Consider the following 8450-nt stretch of genomic DNA (forward strand, 5'->3'; position numbering starts at 1 on the left):
GGACTATAGGATTTGAATTTTAGTTCCAGTTCTTGGTTGTTATTCATTTTGCTGAGCTTTGGTTTTCTTTTTAAAAGAGGGGTGAATAATCGTATTGTCTCCTCATACCTCACAGAATTACTGTCAAAATTAAATGAGATAATATATATGAAAAAGTGTGAGCAACTACAAATCCCAATTGCTCTCCTCTTGAGTATATGCCTTTTGTTTCTAAATAGACCATAAACTTTTAGATTAACTCAGTCTGTCATAGGTAAATGTTGTAAATTAAGCAGTATTCTAAAAGAGGAAAAGTAGAAAAAAGCATTTTCCAACAGAATTATTGTCTCTGAAATCACTTATGCTCACCATATACCAGAGGCAGCCCTCTTTATTAAAGAAACTATAAGTAAGAGTAAGTGAAACCCCTCTTAGGCTGCCAGTCCTTTCTCCCTCATCTGTAATCACCCCACTGTCCTTGGCAAACCCTCCCTAAATCTGCAAAGAATCCCCAGTCCTTAACTTCAAAGACAAGAAAAAGCAGACCAAGCAACAAGTAAACTACCGGCCATGTCTTGATTCCACATTGGTCCATCAGGCCTGGGTAGCCTCTAATCTCCCCTGTAGGGTGGGCTGGGGAAAAACCCAGGAGGAGCTGCTGCTGAGGATGTGGGCACTCACGTCTGGTGAGGGTTCCTCCCACACGTTTGCCTGTGAGAGACATGAGTGTGTCTAAATGTAAGTTAACAGGATGGGGTTAAGTGAGTGCAAGGGGAAGGTGGAGGGCCAAGACTAGTTTCAAGTTCAAAGCCACACCACAGACATTCAGACAGATTTCAATCTGCCTCAGACCCAAGGTCCCCACTTGAGGATTAATCTAGGCTATCTCCTGATTCAGGAGCCATAAGAATAATTCAAGAGACCTGGAGGGATTTCTAATCATACCTCAATATACCAGATAAATCCTAGCTAAGTTCAAGTCCCATGGAATCTTACCAAAAAAAAACTTTTTCAAAAAATAGGACCCCTCTATATCAAACCTCCTTATCTTAGATATTTGAAAGCATGAGCCAGTTTAAATAACATACTAAAACATTATTCTGAATACAAATGTAGAGGATTCTTCAATTAAACTATATTTAAATACAATGTTTATTTTCTTATTCAGTTCATTATACAGCTGCCCTTACTAGAAATACACAAATACATGCAAAATTTTCCCCAGTTTTAAGAATTGAAGACTATCTGATGCTTATTAAGATCCCTTAATGTTGAAGAAAAAATGGGAATGAAGATATTACAAAGTAGCATAATATTAAAATGGTAAGATCTGCTACAAAAGCTTTATTTGGGAGTAAATGCTCAAATAATAATTCATCATAGAAGACACTTCAGGGATTGACCTTGAAGGATGAGTAGAACTTTGCCAAACAGAAGTGGGGAAGGAGAGACGAGCCTATAGGAATGGCATAAGCAAAAGTCAGGGGATCACATAAATGTATGACTGTTAAGCAGGTCTAAACAAGACAAATTTTAAAGTCCCACTAGAAAGTTTGGATTTCAGTCTATAGATAATGCCAAGTCATTGTGGTTTTGTTTTGTTTTGTTTTGTTTTGTTTTGTTTTAGCAAAAGGAGGGAGAAGATCAGAATGATACATTAGAAAGATTATCCTAGTGACAGTAAAGGATAATTTGGTGTAGATAAAAATTGAAGATAGAAGATTACTGCAATGGTATAAGCAGTAATGAGAAGTAATGAGTAGGTGGCAGTAAGGTTCATATAATGGCACTTTGGAGGTAGAATCAAGTAAACTTGGCCATTGATTAAAATGTGGATGGTACAGGAGGAGGGATTAGAGGTAATTACAAAGATATCTCTTTTAAAATGTTAAGAAACACAAGAAATGAAGCACATTTTGCATGCAGGATTAGTTTATTTAGGGAAGACTGAGTTTGAGCTATTAGTTATTCCTGAAAATAAAAGATCTTACTTATGAATCTATTCTTCAGAATACTAATAGTATTAGTAATTACAATATTAAAAGAAAATAGACTAAAACAAAATCTTGAGGTTATCAGGAAATTGCTCAATCCTCCAAGAGAATTTTCAGCTCCTATTCAAACAAGCAGGAGGAATTCAGTGACTAGTTTGCAACTCATATCACATTTCCAAGTCCTAGCCACTTTAATTTCAGACTTCGGAACATGAAGAGACTAATATACAGTGTGTAAAAACAGAAGGCGTGCCAATACTCAGCAATAAGCAAAAGTAAGCAATATTGCCAACCTCATCAAAAACATTGATTTCTTCTACNATATACCAGATAAATCCTAGCTAAGTTCAAGTCCCATGGAATCTTACCAAAAAAAAACTTTTTCAAAAAATAGGACCCCTCTATATCAAACCTCCTTATCTTAGATATTTGAAAGCATGAGCCAGTTTAAATAACATACTAAAACATTATTCTGAATACAAATGTAGAGGATTCTTCAATTAAACTATATTTAAATACAATGTTTATTTTCTTATTCAGTTCATTATTGAGAAATTATTCATTGATTACGTTAAAGGGAGTACTAAATTTTCATTTGGCAAAATTGAATTGTTTCTATCAAGAATATAATATTGTTTCAAAACCATTTGGAGTAATTGAATCTTTTGAAAATCTGAAGATACAGCTGCCCTTACTAGAAATACACAAATACATGCAAAATTTTCCCCAGTTTTAAGAATTGAAGACTATCTGATGCTTATTAAGATCCCTTAATGTTGAAGAAAAAATGGGAATGAAGATATTACAAAGTAGCATAATATTAAAATGGTAAGATCTGCTATAAAAGCTTTATTTGGGAGTAAATGCTCAAGTAATAATTCATCATAGAAGACACTTCGGGGATTGACCTTGAAGGATGAGTAGAACTTTGCCAAACAGAAGTGGGGAAGTAGAGACGAGCCTATAGGAATGGCATAAGCAAAAGTCAGGGGATCACATAAATGTATGACTGTTAAGCAGGTCTAAACAAGATAAATTTTAAAGTCCCACTAGAAAGTTTGGATTTCAGTCTATAGATAATGCCAAGTCATTGTGGTTTTGTTTGGTTTTGTTTTGTTTTGTTTAAGCAAAAGGAGTGAGAAGATCAGAATGATACATTAGAAAGATTATCCTAGTGACAGTAAAGGATAATTTGGTGTAGATAAAAATTGAAGATAGAAGATTACTGCAATGGTATAAGCAGTAATGAGAAGTAATGAGTAGGTGGCAGTAAGGTTCATATAATGGCACTTTGGAGGTAGAATCAAGTAAACTTGGCCATTGATTAAAATGTGGATGGTACAGGAGGAGGGATTAGAGGTGATTACAAAGATATCTCTTTTAAAATGTTAAGAAACACAAGAAATGAAGCACATTTTGCATGCAGGATTAGTTTATTTAGGGAAGACTGAGTTTGAGCTATTAGTTATTCCTGAAAATAAAAGATCTTACTTATGAATCTATTCTTCAGAATACTAATAGTATTAGTAATTACAATATTAAAAGAAAATAGACTAAAACAAAATCTTGAGGTTATCAGGAAATTGCTCAATCCTCCAAGAGAATTTTCAGCTCCTATTCAAACAAGCAGGAGGAATTCAGTGACTAGTTTGCAACTCATATCACATTTCCAAGTCCTAGCCACTTTAATTTCAGACTTCGGAACATGAAGAGACTAATATACAGTGTGTAAAAACAGAAGGCGTGCCAATACTCAGCAATAAGCAAAAGTAAGCAATATTGCCAACCTCATCAAAAACATTGATTTCTTCTAAAGAGAAGAATCTCATCAAAAGAGTTTGCACATTGGTTCTTTGAAAACCGCAGGCAGCAGGACTTTTATCAGAAAGTAATAGATGGAGAGCTAAATGGTACCCAAGAGATAGTCTAACACAATCATCCTTGAGTAAGAAAAATCCTGATGTCCAGGGACATCAAGGAAGTCACTTTGGTAATAAACAACAGAACTGGAACTAGAACTTCTGTCTCCTGATGCCTATTTCATCCCCATATTTTCAAATGTTTCTTTGAGTCATGAATAAACCCAGTGGACTTGCAGTTAACCTAACTCCCACAGAGCAGGCCTCAGGAGAATATCGAGCTGCCATACTGATGGATTATTGGGGTTGCTTCCAGCTGTGCAGACAGAACTTCTCAAACATCTGGCTGAGGTAAGGAATGAGTGACTACAGACATGTGTGCTTAGTGAAGAAAGGTTAGAAAGGGGAAACAGCTTCTTCATAGGTGCCCCTCACCCTCCATTTCTGCATTTCCTTCTCAATTATCTTAACTGGCCAGTAGCTGCCATCAGAGATATCCTATCAAAGGACTTCATGTCCTCTGCCTTCCAGCCTGCTCTTCTCTTTCATCGAGCCTCATGCCCACAAATTACCTACACCTATTACTTCCTTGAGAGAATGTTAGTGCTTAAAAATCATTATGCTGTGGTACAGGGAAGCAAAGTAATGGCAATGGTGTTTGAACTTCAGAGTTTGGGAAGGTACAGTGAAAGGGCCCCTTCACTACACTGTACAGGAGCAGAAACCAAATGCTTTATCAAAAATGGCTGGAAAATCACTCTCTGGGAGCAGGACTCAGAAATATGATCAACAGACTCCCAGAGGATTCTAATGCTCAATAAGGTAGACAATATCCATAGAATATGCATGAAACTGTTTTCCTTGAGATTACATTGTGGGTGTTTCGTTGTAAAAGCCAATCTAAGAGTCTTAAACAGGAAAAAGGCGACACAAAACTGCTGGTGATGAGATATGACAAAGCAGGTACTGGAACCAAATGGCTGTGGAGATTTCATCCAGCATCCTGCTTCTCCTGTAGGATGATGTGTCATGCAGTGCAGAAACTCTTCAATGTTGCACATTCATTGAAAGGAAGATTGAGTGTACTTATCTTTCCCATTTTTTTTTAATCGCAGATAGAGAGTAAAATTCAAAAAAAAAATCCAGTTTAAATTTAATTCCTAAAGGAGAAAAAAAACTAAATGTAGACAAGACTTGATAACCAATTTACCCTTCATATGCTAAATCATTAGCTTGTTCTCTGCTTAGATGCCAAACAAAGATTTATGTGCCCCAAAATATTGAACTCACTTGACACCTTACATAAGAAGAAACAGCAGGCTTCTCAATTAGTGAGACTGCTTCGTGGCTATTTAGAAATGGAGTGGAATAACAAACCATTAGGACATGTCTGAGAGGGGGAAAGGCATGAATAATTACAGTTATTATATTTCATGTGTCAGTCTACTATCTCAGCATTTATAGAGCCCACAGGAAGAATTTTTTGATATTTCTTTTCAGTTAAAACCAACTGGTAAAATTTACAGCTTTTCTGGTTCACAGAAAACTATGGCCTTTGTACAGAATGAATGTTAGGTTTCTAGTAAGTAGAGAATAAATGATATCACCAAGAAATACTTTTCAACTGATTTTATACTGACTCTATGTCACCATCTAACTTCAGTGTTTCTAAAATCTCAGAAAAAGAAATCATACTGGAAAATTAGATTTGTCTTACAGAATGAATAACTCAAGGAAGGAACAGTTTTCTTCATTAGATGAAGTTTCCTTTAGATAAAGTCAGGCTGTACCTGCACATAAATGTTCCTTAACAAAACGCTATACCTATTAGCTGAGATAAAGCTTACCCAGAAAGATCCGTTATACCTTACATTACATCAACACTAAATATTGTCTATTATATGGAATATTTTTCCATACAGCAGACAGCAAGAAAATAGAGATAAAATGGGGCTAATCCGGATTATTTATCAAGTGACACACTCAGGAAATCTCAGAATACATTTCAGGATATTTGAGGTGCACTGAAATTTATATTTATTGTGATAGGATGAAGATTCTTACAGCACACGTGTTTTGAGCATGAGAGAAGGTTCTGGTGGACTGGCAATTCTCTGCTTCTTAACCTGACTGATTACTTTGCAAAAATTGGTGAACTATATTTTTGTACACTTTTCTATACATTTGTTAAATTTCACAGTTTTTTTTTAAAAAAGGGAACATATTCCAACCATTCATTAACCTCTGTTCCCTCCTGAGAACACATTAAAATTACATTGAAAGTATTTTTTTTTTCAGTTACAAAACCACAGAACAAAAAGAACAGAACAAAATAGAAAAGAGAGACATCGACTAAACTTTGGAAGGTGGAAAGTACATGGACTTGTAATAACAAACTTAGAAGACAAAACTAAATACCTGCAGAGAAACAAGACAAAACCTTGAAGAACCATGAAAAAGTTCAAGAGTTGGGTGTACCGGGTACCCCTAAAGTTGGAGTACTGGTAGGACTAAAAATGGAAGGATTGGTTATCAATCTACATAAGGATCAGTTAAACCCCTAGATGCCCTCCTTCATCCCAAAAAAAGACTAAATAAGTTGAACTGTAGAAACTTTGGACAAGGGGTCATCGGGTGCAACAGAGGGCAACAATGCCATACTGAGTGAAGTTAGATACTCAAAAGCAAGATCTTTTCGCATGACCTGCCCTCCCTCTGCATCCAGATTTGACTTTTGGAATGCTGGCAGTGAGCCTTATAATATCAGGCAAAAAGAAGAGGATTACTATCTGGGAAAATTAATCACATAGAAAGAAAAAAATCTACGTATTCAGAGTTAAGTATGAACAAGGAAACAACCTCCTCTCTATCCAAACAGCCTACAGAGAAGCCTGTCAGTCAACACACTCTGCAAGCATGTGAGTGTGTGCACACACACGTACATGCACACGCACACACACACACATACACACGGCTTTCAGACAACTCTTTAATCCTTCATTATAACTATGAACAGGCAAAACTTACCAGATATCTGAAGAAAAACGCTTAGCATGAATGACAGTGACAAAAATAAATTTAAAAAAAAAATGAAGGTCAGAGGAAATAGAGTCAGTATAAAGAACACAATAAAACTTTTAAACCCTAAAGTTAATATCTCAAAGACCTAAGAGAAAATATTAAATTTACAAAACACAAATGTAATAAAAAATATTGGCAGAAAAGCTCCTGAAAATTTAAAACGATAATTGTAGAAATTAAATATGAAATTAAATTAAATAGATCTGCAGAAATTAAATGTGAAATTTTACATTTAAAAAGTGCTAAGTAATGGAGATCAGTGAAAATTATGACAGGACGTGGTTCCATAGTGTAGCGGTTAGCACGTCTGCTTTATATACAGAAGGTCCTGGTTACGGGCCCCAGTGGAGCCATGGTCCATGGTCTGCTACAGCCATGCCACCCTGAACAAGCCTGATGTCTGATCTCAGAAGCTAAGCAGGGTTGGACCTGGTTAGTACTTGGATGGGAGACCACCTAGGAAGACCAGGTGCTGTAGGCATAAATAATAAAAAAATAATAAATAAACAGAAATAAAAATAAGAAAGTTATTATGACACTAGGGATAAAGAGAAGATCCTGAAAGCCTTCAAAGCGAAATCAGACTGCAGACAAAAGAATAGGAATTAGAATGCTGTCATACTTCTCAATAGCAATACTGAACTCTGGAGAAAATGGCACAATGTCTTAAATTTTTTTTAATATCTTCAAATTTTGAAGGACATATATTTCTAACCTAGAATTCTGTAATCATCTAAATTTGAAACCAAGTGTTAGCATAGAATAAAAATAGTTTCAGTCCTACAAGGTCTGGAGAACTTTTCTCTCTCATGTATCTATTCTCAGAAAGCTACTAAAAGATGTGTTCCACCAAAACTACAGAGTAAACCAATAAAAAGGAAGATAAAAGGTCCAGAAAACACAGAAAAGAAGTAAATTTACAGAAAATTAGTTAACAAGTCCTAAATAACCATGTAGAAAACAAGACCGCAACTAGTCTCCACTGAAACAGGAAGAAGGGAAGCTTCAGAAAGAATGTCCTTAAAAAATATATTGAACTGACAAGTTGCCTGATGCATCCGAACATCTGGAGAGGAAATCCAAACTTCTGACATGGAGTTTAAGGATACAAAGAAAACTAAGAAAACCAAAAAGGAGGAAGTAAAAAGATCCAAGAGAAAGGAAAAATTACCCAAGAGAACTTGGGCTTCCAAGATGAATTAATAGGGTCTGGACTTACTCTACCCCTGAAACAAATAAACAACAACAGCAACAAAAAGACATATATGAAACAATGATTTTTAAGACACTGGCCATTAGGCAACAAAAGACAGTGATCTCTGGGAGACTGCTCCACCCAATAACATAATGCATATCCTTTTCAGAGGGGAGACTCAGAGATATAAAGACCTGAAGAAGACTCTGAGATATATAGACTCAGGTGGGGGAGAGGCTCAGAGATAATAGAGACTTGGGAGAAACTTAGAAATATAGAGACTCAGAGGGGGAGACTTGAGGACTGGGGCAAGGAAGGTGCGAGATGAATCTGGAACAGTTA

General features: G+C 35.9%; 1 pseudogene; it reads left to right on the forward strand.

The window, feature by feature from the left end:
- The first annotated feature begins 7278 nt into the window (after positions 1 to 7278).
- On the forward strand, positions 7279 to 7394 carry LOC120616316 (uncharacterized; annotated as a pseudogene).
- Positions 7395 to 8450: the final 1056 nt, after the last annotated feature.

The sequence above is a fragment of the Pteropus medius genome, unplaced genomic scaffold (genome assembly GCF_902729225.1).
Source record: "Pteropus medius unplaced genomic scaffold, Ma_sr-lr_union100, whole genome shotgun sequence".
NCBI lineage: Eukaryota > Metazoa > Chordata > Mammalia > Chiroptera > Pteropodidae > Pteropus > Pteropus medius.